Source organism: Natrix helvetica, assembly GCF_964273705.1.
Source record: "Natrix helvetica genome assembly, chromosome: Z".
Lineage (NCBI taxonomy): Eukaryota > Metazoa > Chordata > Lepidosauria > Squamata > Natricidae > Natrix > Natrix helvetica.
The window spans coordinates 14,373,377-14,391,178 of record NC_138554.1 but is presented as its reverse complement, the minus strand read 5'-3'; positions in this window follow the sequence as shown (position 1 = coordinate 14,391,178).

Below are 17,802 nucleotides of genomic sequence, written 5' to 3'. Positions count from 1 at the left end.
GAAATAACCATTTTGAAACAGATACCAAAAAGAATAAGAGATAGGAGGAAGAAATTCTTCTTTCTAACTAAAAAAATGTATGAAAAAAATATCTGGTTCAGATGGCTAGTTCCAGAAGGCTTGTTGATATTCTGGGAGAGTGGTAGAGTGAGAATTAATACAGTGGTGGAGGCAGAAGCCTTCATGGAAAAACACAAGAACCTTCTAGACGAAACAAAAGACAGTGCACAAGATATGAAGGGGGGAGGAGCCATGGCTCAGCGAACAGACAGGAGAGAGGAGGCAGCAATGAGACTTAGGTCACAGAAATGAATTAAAAGTACATTGCAATTGTTAATATAATGAAATGGTTAGAAGTGATATAAAGTATGATTGAAGATGTTAAATAATTTGAAGTAAACCTAAACTGCTAATGTGTATGTAATAATGATATTCTGATATATATAAAATAAGAGAGATATGTAAGATCCCTGGGAAGCACCACCTTCTGTATGATGTAGCTGTCAAAATTTTTCTCCACACTTATGTACCCTTTTCCCCAAAATATTTGTAAAAACCAATAAAAAAATTTTATAAAAAAAAAAAGAAAATAAAGTTAAGCTATTGAAAAAGTTTGAAAAAAACCCAGTAACATATGAACTTTATTTTATGTATGAAATGCTATGTAAATTATCTTTATGATTCTTTTTCAAGGAATCCAGTTAATATTTATATTCTTTGTATTTTCCCCGGTTCAGCTCAATCATTTTTTGCAGCAAGTCTCCTTTAACAACAGTGCTGGAGAACAGATTTATTTTGGTCCCAATGGAGAATTTGAAACTGGGTTTGATGTTTTCACTTGGGTCACATTTCCAAACATGTCCTTTCTGAAAGTCCAAATTGGAAAGTTCGACCCCATGGCTCCCCCAGAAAAGCTCCTTATCATTTCTGCCAAGGTTGCTGTTTGGCCCTTCATATTTAACCAGGTTTGTTTTATTTTTCACTTTTTAGAAAATCATGTATTCATGGACCCACAGAAATAAATGATTAAATGACTGTCACAATCAAACTTGGATTTAACAATCTCATATTTTTTTAGTAGGACATCTGAAGTAGTCAGATGTCTTTAACTACATTAGAAAAAATGGAAGAGTTAAGCAAGTGTTTCTCCAACCTTGCTTCTCCAACCCAGCAAGTTTATGAGGTGTGGATTTCAACTCCCAAACTCAGCATGCTAGTTGGGGTAATATCAGATTACCATTGGGGGTCTTCTAGTCCAACCCACTCTGCTCAAGAAACCCTACACTGTTTCAGAGAAATGTTGTCCAATCCCTTCTTTAAAATCTTTCCGTATTGGAAGACTCAGAATTTCTGGAGGCAAGCTGTTCCAACTCTTAGGAAATTTCTTCTTAGTTCTAGGTTGGTCCTCTCCTTGATTAGTTTCCATCCATTGCTTCTTTTCCTGCCTTCAGGTGTTTTGTGGAATAGGTTGACCCCTGAGATATTGGAACACTGTTATGATGTCACCCCTAGTCCTTCTTTTCATTAAACTAGACATACCCAGTCCCTGCAACTGTTCTTCATATGTTTTAGCCTTCAGTCCCCTAATCATCTTTGTTGCTCTTCTCTGCACTTTTTCTATACTCTCAACATATTTTTATATTGTGACAAACAAAACTGGATGCAATATTCCAGGTGTAGTCATACTGAGTATTAACACTTCACATGATCTTAATAGAATAGAATAGAATAGAATAGAATAGAATAGAATAGAAGAGTGGATGGGATCTTGGGGTCTTCTAGTCCATCCCCTTGCTTAGGCAGGAAACCCTACACCATCTCAGACAAAAGGTTATCCAACCTCTGGCAGCTGCAGCACACTCCTGGCTTTTATTTAAATGGTTGTCCACTAGGACTCCAAGATCCCTCTCACAGTTACTACTATTGAGCAAAGTACCACATATACTGTATCTGTGCATTTTGTTTTTGTTTTTCTTGACTAAATGTACAATCTTACTTTTTTCACCATTGAAGTTCATTTTGTTAGATAGCGCCCAATGTTCCACTCTGTCAAGATCCTTCTGTATCTTAAGCCTATTGTCTAGAGTGTTGGTTATCCCTGCCAGCTTATTGTCATCTGCAAATTTCATGATTTCCCCATCCATCTCCTTAATCAAATCATTGATGCAGATGTTGAAAAGTTCTGGGCATAAAACAGAGTGTTGAGGTACTCCAATGCATACTTACCTCCATGTAGATGCAGTTCAATTGAGGACTACACATTGAGTGTGATTGATTAGCCAGTTACGAATCCAAATCTTGATTCTATCCCTTTGTTAATATAGCCTATGACTGCACTGGCCTTTTTTTGGCAGCTGCAGCATTCAGGGAGTTGATGCTCATTCCTCTTTTGGTGGCTGAGCTTTGAGAAAGAAATGAATTAAAGGATTTTTTTAGGTGAATTTAAAACACTAAGGTTTGATGAGCATGTGAAAGGGTTTGGGCATATAACTGATGAAATGAATACACCCAATCTATAAGTTCTTTAAGTGAAAGTGTTCTGATTTTATTTATGAACAGACATTGCCTCTTTCCATCTGTAATGAGAAATGTCCTTTTGGCTACAGCAAGGTAAAAATAGAAGGAAAATTATCCTGCTGCTATGACTGTAGACAGTGTCCAGAAGGGAAGATAGCTGACCAAATGGGTAAGCAAAGGAATATATTAAATATATCAATAATTTAATAAATATAATTGGGGTTAAATTTTGGGGTTGTATAGATGAGTAATGAAAAACATGAACCACTTGCTTATAATTCAGAGACATTTAATGTCTATGGAGATCCTGAATCATCCAAAGTCCTATTTGTCCTAAGGTAGCTTTTTCAAAAGACAAGTTAAGTTCATTTTTTTCTTGAAGATGTTTTACTTCTCATCCAAGAAGATTCTTCAGTTCTGACTTGCTTCACTGAGAACTGTAGAAGTTTCTTGGATGATAAACAAAATGTCTTCACGGAAAAACAAAGAAAACCTAGTTGCTTTTTGAAACAGCATTTTGGGAAATTATTTAATGCAAGAATCCACCAGTTCACATTAAATAGCATAATCTCTCTTAAGGATCAATAGATTTCTCAGATTTGAATTATTTTACTTATGGCTTGTAGACATCTGGCAGGTAATTATTGCATGTTGGTAAACAATACAGAAGGTTTTTTATTATAGATTTTTGACGGTAATTTTCCATCAAATTTAATCTATACAACATTTTATCCTGCTATTTCACTCTTTTTCCGTCCTATTTAATCTGGAGAGTAAGTGTCATATAAACATTTTGAGATAGCTGTATAACTTGATGAATATTGCAACTGAACACTTCATTATATAATTTCATTGTAAATTATTTTGAGAAAAATAATATGAACTCATAGAATCTTATTGAATCTAACATGTTATTACTTTTCCATGCTTAAAACTTATATTGGGTCTGTGAAAAAGTTTTAATTGTTCTTTTCCCCCAGGATTAGAAGATTGTTTTCCATGTCAAAAGGATCAACATCCAAACAAAGGTCAAGATAAATGTTTTCCAAAAACTGTAATATTTTTGTCTTTCCAAGAGCCTTTGGGTATTTCTTTGGTAATCATTGCAGTTTCCTTTTCGGTCATCTCGGCTATTGTGTTGGGAATCTTCATTAAACACAAGGACACTCCCATTGTCAAAGCCAACAACAGGAACCTCACCTACATTCTTCTCATTGCTCTCCTGTTCTCCTTCCTTTGCACTCTCCTCTTCATTGGGCAACCGGATCAAGTGAAATGTCTCATGCGACAAACTACTTTTGGCATCGCTTTCTCTGTAGCCCTTTCTTGTATTTTGGGTAAAACAACCATAGTAGTTCTTGCTTTCATGGCCACCAAGCCAGGCTCCAAAATGAGGAAATGGGTGGGGAGAAGGATGACCAACACTATTGTCCTATCTGTCTTTATGGCTCAATTCACCATTTGTGTAGTTTGGTTGGCAATTTCTCCCCCATTTCCAGATTCAGACATGCACTCCGTGGTTGAAGAAATTGTCTTGGAATGTAATGAAGGATCAACCACAATGTTTTATACCATGCTTGGCTTTATGGGGTTCTTGGCTGCTGTAACCTTCACGGTGGCCTTCTTGGCTAGGAATTTACCTGACAGTTTCAATGAAGCCAAATTCATCACCTTCAGCATGTTGGTCTTTTGCAGTGTCTGGGTGTCATTTGTTCCCACCTACCTGAGTACAAAGGGAAAATATGTGATTGTTGTGGAGATCTTCTCCATTTTTGCTTCAGTGGCTGGATTACTGGGCTGCATCTTTTCCCCCAAGTGCTATATCATAATGCTGAGACCTGACCTGAATAAGAAGGAGCAACTGATAAAGAAATGAAAATGATGTTTAAACCAAACCCCTTGAATAAATACAAATTGATTATTTTCAATATAATATAAAGGGTTATTTTGTACTTTGGGGTTCTGTATTATTCCCTCAAATCAGCACATCAAATTGACATACAAGGCAGTACCATGACATATCGAGACACTCATATAAGTCCTATTACATTCACTCTACAAAACTATGACAATAATGTAGCATGTCACTCTTATTCTGCATGAAGATTCCAGTGAAAATAAGACAACCTTGGAAATTAGATAGTACTTGGAAAATAAACATACAGAGAACCCATGTGCAAACTCTCATTTAACATACATAATTTTTTCTCCCCATAACAACTCTTTTGTAATTTTCAGGATGTTGATAGGTAGAGATGTAGAGTCACCCAAGAAGGTGATTTTCAAAGCATTAGCTGTGATTATCTTTTCCAAGTTCACTTAAGAACCTGGAGAGTTTCCCTGCATCTTTTCTTTGAACTATTAGATCATTATTCTGAGCTCCAATATGAAGAAATGGTAATAGCTAACCAAGAACATAAAAAAAATTAAAAATCAGTTTTAATATTACTATGTTCACTCTTCTCATACTTACTGGTCAGCTGTGGTCATCTTCACCTTGGGGGAAATTATGTCCCCCTGTATGAGGCCAGGATATGTTCCAGCCTTTAAAAAATGCCCAGGTTTATAGGGTATTGGACCAACAACAGATCACCCCCGCCTGACCTGCTGGGACAGATACTATAAATATAGAAGTAGCAAGATATAGATGCAAACTGAAATGATTTATATATACAGATGTTTGTGTGTGTGTGTGTGTGTGTGTGTGTATTTGGCAGTTTGAATCCCTAGCGCCATGAAACAGAGTGAGCTCCCTTTCCTTGTCCCAGCTACTGCCAACCTAGCAGTTCGAAAATATGTAAAAATAATAATAATAATAATAATAAGTTTGAATTTATTAGCCGCTCCCTTTCCAAGTAGGACTCGGGGCGGCGTACAATGGGGCATATAAAACATAGAAAATATATAAAACACATAGGCGTACATACAGAACATACATACAGATACACAAACACGGACTCGGAGGAGGTAAACAATTTACATCATATAGACAGTTAAAAAACCCGCATTAAAATACCCCAATTGTAAAAACCCAATATAAAAATTAAGATTTAACGTTTAAAATACAATTTAAAAACAGTTAGGAGGAATAAGAATAATTACGATTGAGCCAGGCCAGATAATTGAAAGAGGTGGGTCTTCAGCTGAACACGGAAGGAGCGGAGATCGGAAGTAATCCTGATGTCACGGGGGAGGTCATTCCACAGGGCTGGGCCCACCACAGAGAAGGCTCTGCTCCTGGGTGTCGCCCCCCGGCACTGTTTGGCGGACGGCACCCGGAGAAGTCCCTCTCTGTGTGAGCGAATTGGTCGTAGGGATGTGTGGGGCAGGATGCGATCCTGCATATAACTAGGCCCTGTGCCATGAAGCGCTTTAAAGATCATAATCAAAACCTTGAAACGCACTCGGTAGACCACAGGAAGCCAGTGCAGCTCGCGCAGGAGAGGTGTTACAGGGGAGTACCTAGTCCTCCCCATAATCACCCGCGCGGCCGCGTTCTGGACCAACTGTAGTCTCCGAGTGCATCTCAAGGGAAGCCCCATGTAGAGAGCATTGCAGTAATCCAGGCGAGACGTCAAATGCAAGTAGAAAAATAGAAATCACCATTGGTGGGTGGGTAACAGTGTTTCACACACCTTTGGCATTTAGTCATGGCAACCGCATGACCATGGAGACGTTTTTGGACAGCGCTGGCTCTTTAGCTTTGAAACGGAGATGAGGACCACCTCTAGAGTTGAAAATGACTAACACATATGTGCAAGGAGAACCTTTACATACATACATTCATGCATACATACATACAGGCATACACACACACAGACACACAGGTGATTGGGTGGATGTGGCCAACCATCATCACTCATCACACCCCACCTCTCGGCCACTCACCTCAAAGGCAGAGGTGGAATTCAGCCAGTTTGAACATGTTCGGGCTACTCCCACCACTGTCTGGCTCATCCCAACCCCCTTTTTGGCCCATTTTGAAGTCCACAAAGTCTTAAAGTTGCCAAAGTTGGATACCTCTAAGTGAGATGTTCTTTAGATCAGTGGTTTTTTTCAAATTTGGCAACTTTTAAGATGTCTAGACTGCAACTTCCAGAATGCTATCTGGACAATTCTGGAAATCCAGACATTTTAGGATTGCAAGTTTGAAAAATCCTGTCAAAAATTAAGATCCTTGTTAGGGATCTGTGCTTTGGTTTACCCTAAAAAAGAAGATTTTGATTTATTTACAACATGGGAACTATTCTACAATTGGTAAAATGACAGATATTGAGGTTAGAGGAGTGGAATTAGGTGAAATATTGTCTCATGAGAAAGAAAAACAGATGACTAAATATTTTGATAGTTGCATAATCAACACTATAAGGGAAAATAGTATACATTGTAAAGATGATTGATATTATTGCATACTTGTTTATACATTATCACATATTGGTTTTAGATAGATATACATATAGATATAGGATTATAATGACAATGATAATGTTTGTATGTTAACACTTTGGGCTCCTAGAGCACACACTGTTCAACATAGAAATGGAATGTATGATATAAAACAATAAAAATATTTTTAATAAAACAAATTTCATTTAGTCCGGACATTTCCCCCCTGTAAATAAATATAACTGGCAATGGCAAGTTATCGCTAGTTGTAATATTTTTTTTTGAATTATAAGGGATACAGAGATAGGCGGCTATAGAAATGGAAGGAAGGAAGGAAGGAAGGAAGGAAGGAAGGAAGGAAGGAAGGAAGGAAGGAAGGAGAATATACATGTCCCAGGATAATGTTGCAGGATACAATCTGGGTCGGTCACTGGGACCAGAAGTTTTCTCTTCTGAGTTTTCAGACTTGTGCTGGAGCCCATCTTCCGGAAACTTCTCTCTAGCTGCCAGAGAGAAGCACAAGTCCAAAAGCTCATAAAACAAAACTTATGATTCCAAATCAACAAATTTAACTTTCTTCTCAAATTCTCTGACTTCTTATAAGTGTAACTGCAGCTTACTTTCATGGAATTGTTTCCTCAAGTTGTCTACGTAGGTTATATTTATGTTTTTGTTCCATTTCTCATATTTTTGGATCTAACTATTCTTTCCATTCATTATATTCTATTTTGTTTTGCCATGAATGTGATTAACGGCCTAACATACACTTCATTTATTTACCAAAGGATGGTACCAACAAATGTTCTCCTGATTACTTCATGGTCTGAAGAAGAAAAGGTAACAGAAGCAGCACTCTGAAAATGTTCACATGCTGTTTTGGGGAAGATAAGTCCACCATAATAGCCTGAGCTCTATTTCCTATTGACTCTATTTTGATGTACTTCCAGGATGATTTCCTTTTACAACAGGACTGTCAACCTCATGGCCCATGGGGCAGATGCGTCATGCACTGGCCATGCCCACATCCAGTATAGTGAAGAGGAAAAAGTCCCAATAAATTAAGTGACATCACCGTGATGCCACAATTGATAACCCAATTTTAGAACCTAAGCAATTGTTATAATACAAAACATTGTTTGAAATTGTTACAATACTACTTTTTAAGGTTGACCCTGTATTAAGCTAAGGCGAGAGCAATATTTCCTCAACAGATATATTTCCATATACTTTCCATTGCTTTCTTTTCTTCTTTTGTGTATATGAATTCCCATCCCCCCACATTATTTTAATGTATTCAATCCAAAAGATCATAATTACCTGATTCTGTTGTTACATCTTCAAATTTCTATAACTTTAACCTTTAATAGGAGAACCCAGAAGCGTCACGGCAGAACAACAGAGGAAATAGTGAACTCCTTCGAGCCTCGTGAAAACCCCAGCCTGCAAACCATCATCAGGAGGCCTTTTGGGCCAAAACTGTCCTGAAGGGATGGCAAAGAAAGAGAGGCATTCTTGTGACTGCAAGGAGCAAGGCAAGTTTCTCGGCAGGTCTGGAACAAGCTCTCTAGACCGGCGGCGGGGGTGATGGCCATCTTCAATGAATGCTCTGAAGCCAGGACATCCAGACTAAGTTTAGAGCAGGAGCAGAGAGCAAGAGAAAATGGTTAGGAAAGGAGGAATGTAAAAAAAGAGAGAAATTGGTAGAAAATGAAGTGTGTTGATACTGCTAAAGATATATAGCTAAATATGATAATATTGTAAAGTGTGGGTAATCTATAAAGTAAAATGTTTGTTATATTAAAATGAATTTGATGATATATGCTGCATATATAAACTAGAAATAACAAATGGAAAATGAAATGATAAAGTTAGTATACTATTTACTGAAAGGCGAAAAACAATTTTGTTTATTTGTTAAGAAAAAATTAAACTTAAGATGGAAATATGGTAAGAAAATGTGGGGCCGATATTAGAAATGATAATGTGATGGAAAATTACTTATGTATAAGAGGGAATGTAAAAAGGGGGGAAAATCTGGATAACACTTTGTTTGTAAAGAGGTTTTAAACATTAGTAACAAAAATAAAAGACACTTTAAACAAAAAACCTTTAACTGTCTACTAATTGTCAGATTAGGAACACAAGTTGAAATAGGGAAGAAAATGATAAGTGAGCACCTGTCTACCCTAGACAAGTTTAGATCACAAGGACCGGATGGATTACACCCCAGGGTTCTGAAGGAACTGGCAGAGGAGCTCTCAGAACCACTGAACTATAACTTTTAGAGATCCTGGAGCACCGGGGAACTATCAGAGGACTGGAAAAGAGCTGATGTGGTTCCCATCTTCAAAAAAGGGAAAAAAACAGATCCAGGAAACTACACACCTATCAGCCTGACCTCAACACCAGGAAAGATTCTGGAAAACATAATCAAGCAACGAATTAACGAACACCTAGAAGCAAACAAAGTAATAGCGAAAAGCCAACATGGGTTTGTCAAAAGCAAATCATGCCAGACTAATCTTATTGCATTCTTTGACAAAGTGACAAAATTAGTGGACCAGAGGAATGCCGTCGATATAGTTCACTTGGACTTCAGTAAGGCATTTGATAAGGTAGACCATAACCTACTACTAGATAAAGTAGAAGAATGTGGGTTAGATAGCATCACCACCAGATGGATTCATAAATGGCTGACCAACCGTACTCAACGTGTAGTCTTCAATGGAACTGCATCTTCATGGAGGGAAGTATGCAGTGGAATACCCCAAGGTTCTATTTGTGGGCCCAGTACTCTTCAACATCTTCATCAATGATTTGGATATGGGAATAAATGGGGAACTAATCAAATTTGCAGATGACACCAAGAATAGCCAACTCTCCAGAAGACAGGCTTAAGATACAGAAGGATCTTGACAAACTTGAGCATTGGGCACTATCTAATGAAATGAAATTCAATGATGAAAAAAGTAAGGGTCTATATTTAGGCAACAAAAATGAAATGCACAGGTACAGTATAGGTAGTACCTTGCTCAACAGTAGTAACTGTGAAAGGGATCTTGGAGTCCTGGTGGACAACCATTTAAATATGAGCCAGCAGTATGCAGAAGCTGCCAAAAAGCCAACACTTCTAGGCTGCATCAACAGATGGATAGAATCAAGATCACGTGAAGTGTTAATACCACTTTATAATGCCTTGGTAAGGCCACACTTGGATTACTGCATTCAGTTTTGGTCACCACGATGTAGAAAAGATGTGGAGACTCTAGAAAGAGTGCAGAGAAGAGCAACAAAGATGATTAGGGGACTGGAGACTAAAACATATGAAGAAGGGTTGCAGGAATGGGTATGTCTAGTTTAATAGAAACAAGGACTAGGGGAGACATGATAGCAGTGTTCCAATATCTCAGGGATTGCCACAAAGAAGAGGGAGTCCAACTATTTTCCAAGGCATCTGAGGGTAGAACAAGACACAATGGGTGGAACCTAATCAAGGAGAGAAGCAACTTGGAACGGAGGAGAAATTTCCTGACAGTTAGAACAATTAATCAGTGGAACAGCTTGCCTCCAGAAGTTGTGAATGCCCCAACACTGGAAGTCTTTAAGAAGATGTTGGATAGTCTGAAATGGTATATTGTTTCCTGCCTAGGCAGGGGGTTGGACTAGAAGACTTCCAGGGTTCCTTCCAACTCTGCTATTGTATTATTGTATTAGAATTGACCTCACCCCATTCCTAAGAAGTCTGTAAGGGGCATACATAAATGCACCATTGTGCCTACCATCCCTCTCCTACTGTCCCCATTTATTCGTACCCATTTCAATCATACTCATGCTTATTCTTACACCTATTATCTTGTAAATGATTTACAAATCAAATAAATAAAAATAAATAAATGTTGCAATATCTACTGAGACACCATAAATATATTTCCTTCTGACGTTTTTTTCAAACACAGTTCTATTGTAAGTAATAGTGCTGATTACTGATTAAGTATAGTCATTGTCCCATCTCTCAAGGGGATGTCAGGAGAAACTGACACATCTATGAATCCAAATCAAGACCTTGCATTCCTTTAATATCTTCTCTGAAACACAGAACTGCATGAAGGGAGAAAAACAAAGATTTGTCCTTCTCTGAATTCCAGATAATGTTTATTGTATTGATTGAAGATAATGTTAATGAGTGGCCAATTGGCTTGCTCAGTTCACATAGGAGATAGTCTTTAATGTCAAAAATGACTCTATATTACAGTGAGTTGGTTATATTCAGGACCTTAACCTTACTTATTTCCCCTAACATGATTCTAATTTCTCCTATTTGCAATTGCAAACTCAGTAGTCCTCTTCCAATTCCTCACAAGTACTATCAGTCTGGAGACTTAAGCATTGCTGCAATTATTTATCAAGTCATCTTTTTTTCAAATGAGATCACTTTTGAAAGGTTTCCTTATCGTGAAGTACTTGATCAATACCTGTAAGTGTCCTTCTCTTCCTCCTCCTGTTCCTCCTCTTCTTTCCCCTATTGCCACCTGTCTTGTATTATCTTTCTTCCATTTGTCAGCTGAAACATCAAGTACTGTTTAGTTAGTATGTTAATTCCAGTGGGCATATTTGGCCATTCTTAATTCCACAACTCAGAAAAAACAGCTTGCCCAAGCACAGAATGTTAAATTAAGACAATTTGAATCAATTTTATTTTGAAAGTAAAGAGCTTGATGATTTTAGAAGTTAAAGATGTCCTTACTCTAATCCTGGACTGTTCCCCATTTCATTTAGCCCAGAAATGAATCAGGGAGCCCTCATGTGCATTTGAGGAAAAAAAAATGACTTTACAAGTCTAGGATTGAAAAAAAAGGGGGAACTGTTTTTAATCCCTTAGAAAAGTACTGAAAAATTAATAACCAATGTATTATTTTACCTTGAATTTAACAGTTTGCCAAGAGAAGAGTCTTACATATGATAGAAAGCTGGGTACAAATGATTTCCCAGCTTCTCATCAATGATTCCCTATCCATACAAACTAGGACCATAATTTGCTAACAGAATCCATAGTCTGTGTTTATAATTATATTTAAAATTTTACAATATCAACTGTCTAAATCTGAAGCAGAAATATATTGACACAGTTTATACCTCTCATTGAAGGTTCCTCACTCATAATTACCAGCACACTTTGGCTCTGGCGTTTGCTGTAAAAGAGATTAATGAACAATCTGACATTTTACCTAATGTGAGCCTCGGTTTCCACATCGCTACCAACTATCTTGAGGAATATACAACTTATCTTTTAGCAATGGAATTTCTATCTACAAAAGATAAATTTATCCCCAACTACAAATGTAATGACCAGACCAATACGGTAGCTGTCATTGGAGGACCCCTTACGAAAACCTGTCTCAACATGGCAACCACTCTGTGCAACTACAAATTTCCCCAGGTGAGAAGAAATATTTATTATTTTTATTTATTTATTTTGTCAAACATGTATAAGATAACAGATATAAGTATAAACATGATTATGAATACAGGAAATGAATACGAATGAGTGGGGACAGTAGGCTAGGGACAGTAGGCACATTGGTGCACTTATGCATGCTCCTTACAGACCTCTTAGGAATGGGCTAAGGTCAACAGTAGACAGTCTAAGGTTAAAGTTATGGGTGTTTGGGGATGAAACCACATGGTCAGGTAGTGCATTCCAGGTTTTGACCATTCTATTGCTAAAGTCATGTTTTCTGCAATCGAGTTTGTAGTAGTTTATCTTATGTTTGTATCTATTGTAGGCTCGTCTGTTGTGGTTGAAGCTGAAATAGTCATTGATAGGTAGGACATTGTTGTAGTTAATTTGGGTACTACACTCAGATCAGACTGAAGGCGGTGTAGTTCTAAGTAGTCTAAGCCCAAAATTTCAAGCCTGGTAGTATAAGATATTCTGTTGTAAGCAGAGGAGTGAAGGACTCTTGTGAAATATCTCTGTACTCACTCAATTGCATTAATGCCTGATATGCAGTGAGGGTTCCAAACAGATTAGCTCTATTCAGAGAATTGGTCTAGCAAAGGTTTTATATGCCCTAGTTTGCAATACTTTCAGACATGCCTCTTTCAAAATCCATGAAAGGAAACCTCCAACTCCTTTGTTTTAGATAAAAGGTACTTTTATTGTATGTGAACTGATAGCAATGAAAGTAAAGCAAGATCTGAGGCTAAAGGCATGAAATTGTACATATCAAAAGTTTACCCAAATTCCTCCCCCCAACAACCCAAAGCTGAACATAAAATCTCCAGCGCCTTAGGGTGTCATGTGGGTGCATCTTAAGGTGGCTTCATCCATCTGGTATGCAGAGACGGTTGACTTTGACCAGACCTAAAAGAGTCCATTCAGCATGCACAGAAGATGGTGAAAACAGACCTCCCTCTTCATCTTGAGACATCTCCTTCTGCATGCTTTCCTTCCCAAATACAGAAACCCCTCCTCTGTGCATTACTATGGCAGTGATACCAAGAAAGAGACTGACAAATGCAATATTACCAGATAAGAAGCTTTGCAAGATTAGGTTAATAACTCTTAATGCCTTTTGGCAATGCTGCTACAGTGAGCTCTATGCAAAATGATTCATGACCTATTTATTATTTTCATAGTTTGATTCCTTGTCATCATCACCATGAAAGGTTAACTTCTTAGAGTACCAAGAAATATTTGTCATATGATGATTGAGAAATTTTATGAGCTATGAAGAATATTATCAAATACTGTCCCTTTTGCTTGATGAGCAGTGCTCAATTTGCAGATGTGATGTAATAAAGTAGATTTCAAGAACTCTCTTTCTGTATAACCACAAATGCATTGTTCCTTTCCTACAAAACTCCATTTCTTTTTCCTTTGTTCCTCTGCTTCCCCCCACTTAGATCACATATGGATCAGTTCCTTTGATGAATAATGATGAAGCAGCCCTTTATGTTAAATGGATGTTCCCTGATGAGATCCACCAACTAAAAGGAGTGCTACGCTTACTATTGCACTTTGGATGGACATGGGTTGGGATGATTTCTCTGTATAAGGAAGATGAGGAGAGGTTCATTCAAAAGAGTCTGTCCATGTTCTCAGAGAGGGGAATCTGCTTTGACTTTGTACAATGTCTACCCCAAATGATGTATGGTAGTGCAGCTGCTGAAATGGTGGAAGAGGCAGATAAAATATATAGAGTGATCATGGGGAGTACAGTCATTGCAGTCATCTTCAATGCAGAAACTACAAGCATAGTGATCTTGAGAGTAATGATCTATGGATTCGATTTTGATGATATTCCAAAGGAGAGGAAAGTCAAGGTCTGGATCATGACAGCCCAAACGGAATTTACCTCTATTCTGATGCAAAGACCATTGCCCATTGATTTTCTCCATGGTGCAATTTCCTTTGCACTTCACTCAAAAGAGCTAACAGGTTTCCAACAATTTATCAAGAAGAGAAACTCATATTTTGGAAAAGAAAATGGGTTCATAAGGGATTTCTGGAAAGATGCATTTGAATGTTCATTCTCCAGTGATGTTACAGATGGAAATGTTGAAAGGATCTGTACTGGAGAAGAGAAGCTGGAGACTCTTCCTAATTCTGTCTTTGAGACCACCATGGGTGGACATAGTTACAGCATCTACAATGCAGTCTATGCTGTGGCACATGCTCTGAGGGACTTGCATGCCTCCAAACTCAAATTAGGTCAAAAAATAGATGAGAAAAGATGGACGTTTCAATCATCATGGCAGGTAATGTTCACAAATGCAAATTTAGGAAGATCATCTGATCATCTTAAAAATGCTGGACTGTAGTTATTTTCTGTTTGTTTTAGCACTTACAAATGAAATATTGTTTAGTATAGATGTGAATATCGCATCCTACCACACACATCCCTGCGACCAATTCGCTCTCACAGGGAGGGACTCCTCCTGGTGCCGTCCACCAAGCAATGCCAACGGGCGGCGCCTAGGAGTAGAGCCTTCTCTGTGATGGGCCCAACCCTCTGGAATGACCTCCCCCCGACATCAGAACCACCACCGACTTCCGCTCCTTCTGTCAAAAACTAAAGACTCACCTGTTTCGACTAGCCGGCTTGGCCCATTCATAGTTTTATCTTACCTCCTGGCAGATATTTTTAATTGGAAATTTTTAGGTTATTATTTTAATTTTAACTTTTCGGGGTATTTTTAGGGGTTATTTTATATACTGTTTTTAATCGCTTTACTTTATGATACAGTTTTTATCGCCTCCTCATCTACGTATTTAAGGTTCTATGTATTTATGTATTTATTCTCATGTATTCTGTGTGTTTTAATTTGACTGTACACCACCCCGAGTCCCTTTTGGGAGAGGGTGCGGTCTAGAAATTTAAAATGAAGTAAAGTAAAGTAATATCGCTGATATTGTCATTGGTAAAGGAAAGGGAAAAAGTGAAAATCCTTTTCCTTTTCTCGATTTCGCACTGGAATTCTCATTGACAATTTTTCAGTTGAGAAGATGAATCAATTGAATAAAAATCTATGTGATCAACATATCCTTTTCAATTACAAACATAGTAGATTGAAGAGGGAAAAATCTCTATTGAGCATAAGCCCAACTCAAAAACTGAAATTTCTCTATATGATTCAAAGAATCCATTTAATATTAATATTTCTTTGTTTGTTCATTCAGCTCCACCATTTTTTGCAGCAAGTCACATTTAACAACAGTGCTGGAGAACTGATTTCCTTTGGTCTGAATGGGGAATTTGAAACTGGATTTGATATTTTCAATTGGGTCACATTCCCAAACAAGTCCTTTCTTAGAATCCAGATTGGAAAGATCAATCCCATGGCTCCCTCGGACAAGCTCCTCACCATTTCTGCCAAGGATGCTGTTTGGCCCCCCATGTTTAACCAGGTGTGTCTCATTTCTCACTTTTTGGGAAATTATGTATTTATTGGTCCACAGAAGTAAATGATAAAATGATTGTCATCACAACAACCCTTGGATTTATCAGCCTCAATTTTTTTATTTGTGATAGGAACATTAACTGCAAAAATATAAATGGGTCTTAACATTTAAATACACATAACCTTTATTTATCTCCAATGCAAAATTGTTCCATTAATTGCAATAATATATTTTATTGATTATTCAGTTGATCATATCAAAACATGAGCATCTAGCACAATAAAAAAAACATTGAAATGAGAGAAGCTAAGATAAAATAAGATAAAATAGCACGAAGTAAAATAGAATTCAAAGATCTAAAAATGAATCCAAGAGATCAAAACCATTACCTTTGCATTCAGCATCAATATCTTCTATAAGACTTCTGAGAAGAGAGCTCTGAATATTTGGGCGCTGAAAAAAATAAGGTTATTTTTATTTGAGTCCAATTATATGGGTGTTTTTTTTTTTTTTTTGAAGTAGAATAGAATTCTTTATTGGCCAAGTGTGATTGGGCACACAAGGAATTTGTCTTCGGTGAAGATGCTCTTAGTATACATAAAAAGGCAAGATACATTCATTATGAATCATAAGGTACAACACTTAATGATAGTCATGTGGTACAAATAAGCAATCAGGAAACAATTTCAATATAAATTGTAAGGATACAAGCAACAAAGTTACAGTCCTGCAGTCATAAGTGGGAATGAGATGGATGATAGGAACCATGAGAAGACTAATAGTAATAGTAATGCAGCTTTAGTGAATAGTTTGACAGTAATGAGATAATTATTTGTTTAGCAGAGTGATGGCATTCAGGAAAAAACTGTTCTTGTGTCTAGTTGCCTTGGTGTGCAGTGCTCTATAGCATTGTATTGAGGGTAGGAGTTGAAGCAATTCATGTCCAGGATGCAAGGGGTCTGTAAATATTTTCACGGCCCAAATTTTGTAATATTTATAAGTACAGAGCCCTTCCTGAACATCATAATGGACAACTGAATTTGAAGTAAGGAGAATGTTTTTAACTACAGTAATAAAACAATGACACTTTGGAAAAGTACATAGTGTAATTCCAAAGATGCTTTTTTAAGAGGCAACTGGACTTTCTGGTTTTTCTTTGAAGATGTTTCACTTGTCATCCAAGAAGCTTCTTCAGCTCTAAGCTCTGAGCTGAAAATACTTCTTGGATGAGAAGTGAAATGTCTTTAAAGAAAAATATAGAAGGTCCAGTTGCCTCTTGTAAATGAACCTTTGGGACAACCATTACCTGGATGACTGAGAATCTCCATAGACAGACATAGCTTAATGGAAATAAACCATTTATTCTAACACAATGAAAATATTTTTTTAAACGGCATACAGGGAGTTTTGTAATTTCATCTCTTTAGATTTAAATTTGTATATGCCACTCTTGAAAGAGATAAAATAGTGAGCAGAAATTCTTTGTTAAAACACAATCTATTTGTCTAACCAACTAACTAGTTATGCTATTCCAAGTGGAGGGATATGATTGCATACTAAGCATAAAGGTTACCCAGAGTTGCTGTCCATAGCAAGAGAGGAGGCATACAATTTGATAAATAATATAAAATAAATAAAAATTGTTGAAGGAAAGGCAGATACTTTAAAAAAAACATATACCAATCAACAAGGAAAACAGAAAACTGCTTTCTAAAATGGCAACAAACTTCCAAGATGAAAATGGATTTACAAATAGCTTCATAGACAGTTCAGCTTAATAAATTTATAGCATATATTCCCCAAGTTATTAAATTCTGGACAAAAAGGGTTATGGATAGAGTTATGTTAATCAGCATCTTTTGGAAACAGGTGAGTGAGAGATTTCAAATTGCAGATCAATATTTTCTACAAATCATTAAAGAAAAGGTTCAATTTAATTTCTTTCCAGTCAGTTGCAAGGTTCAAAGAAACCAACAAAACCAAAGAAAACTTAA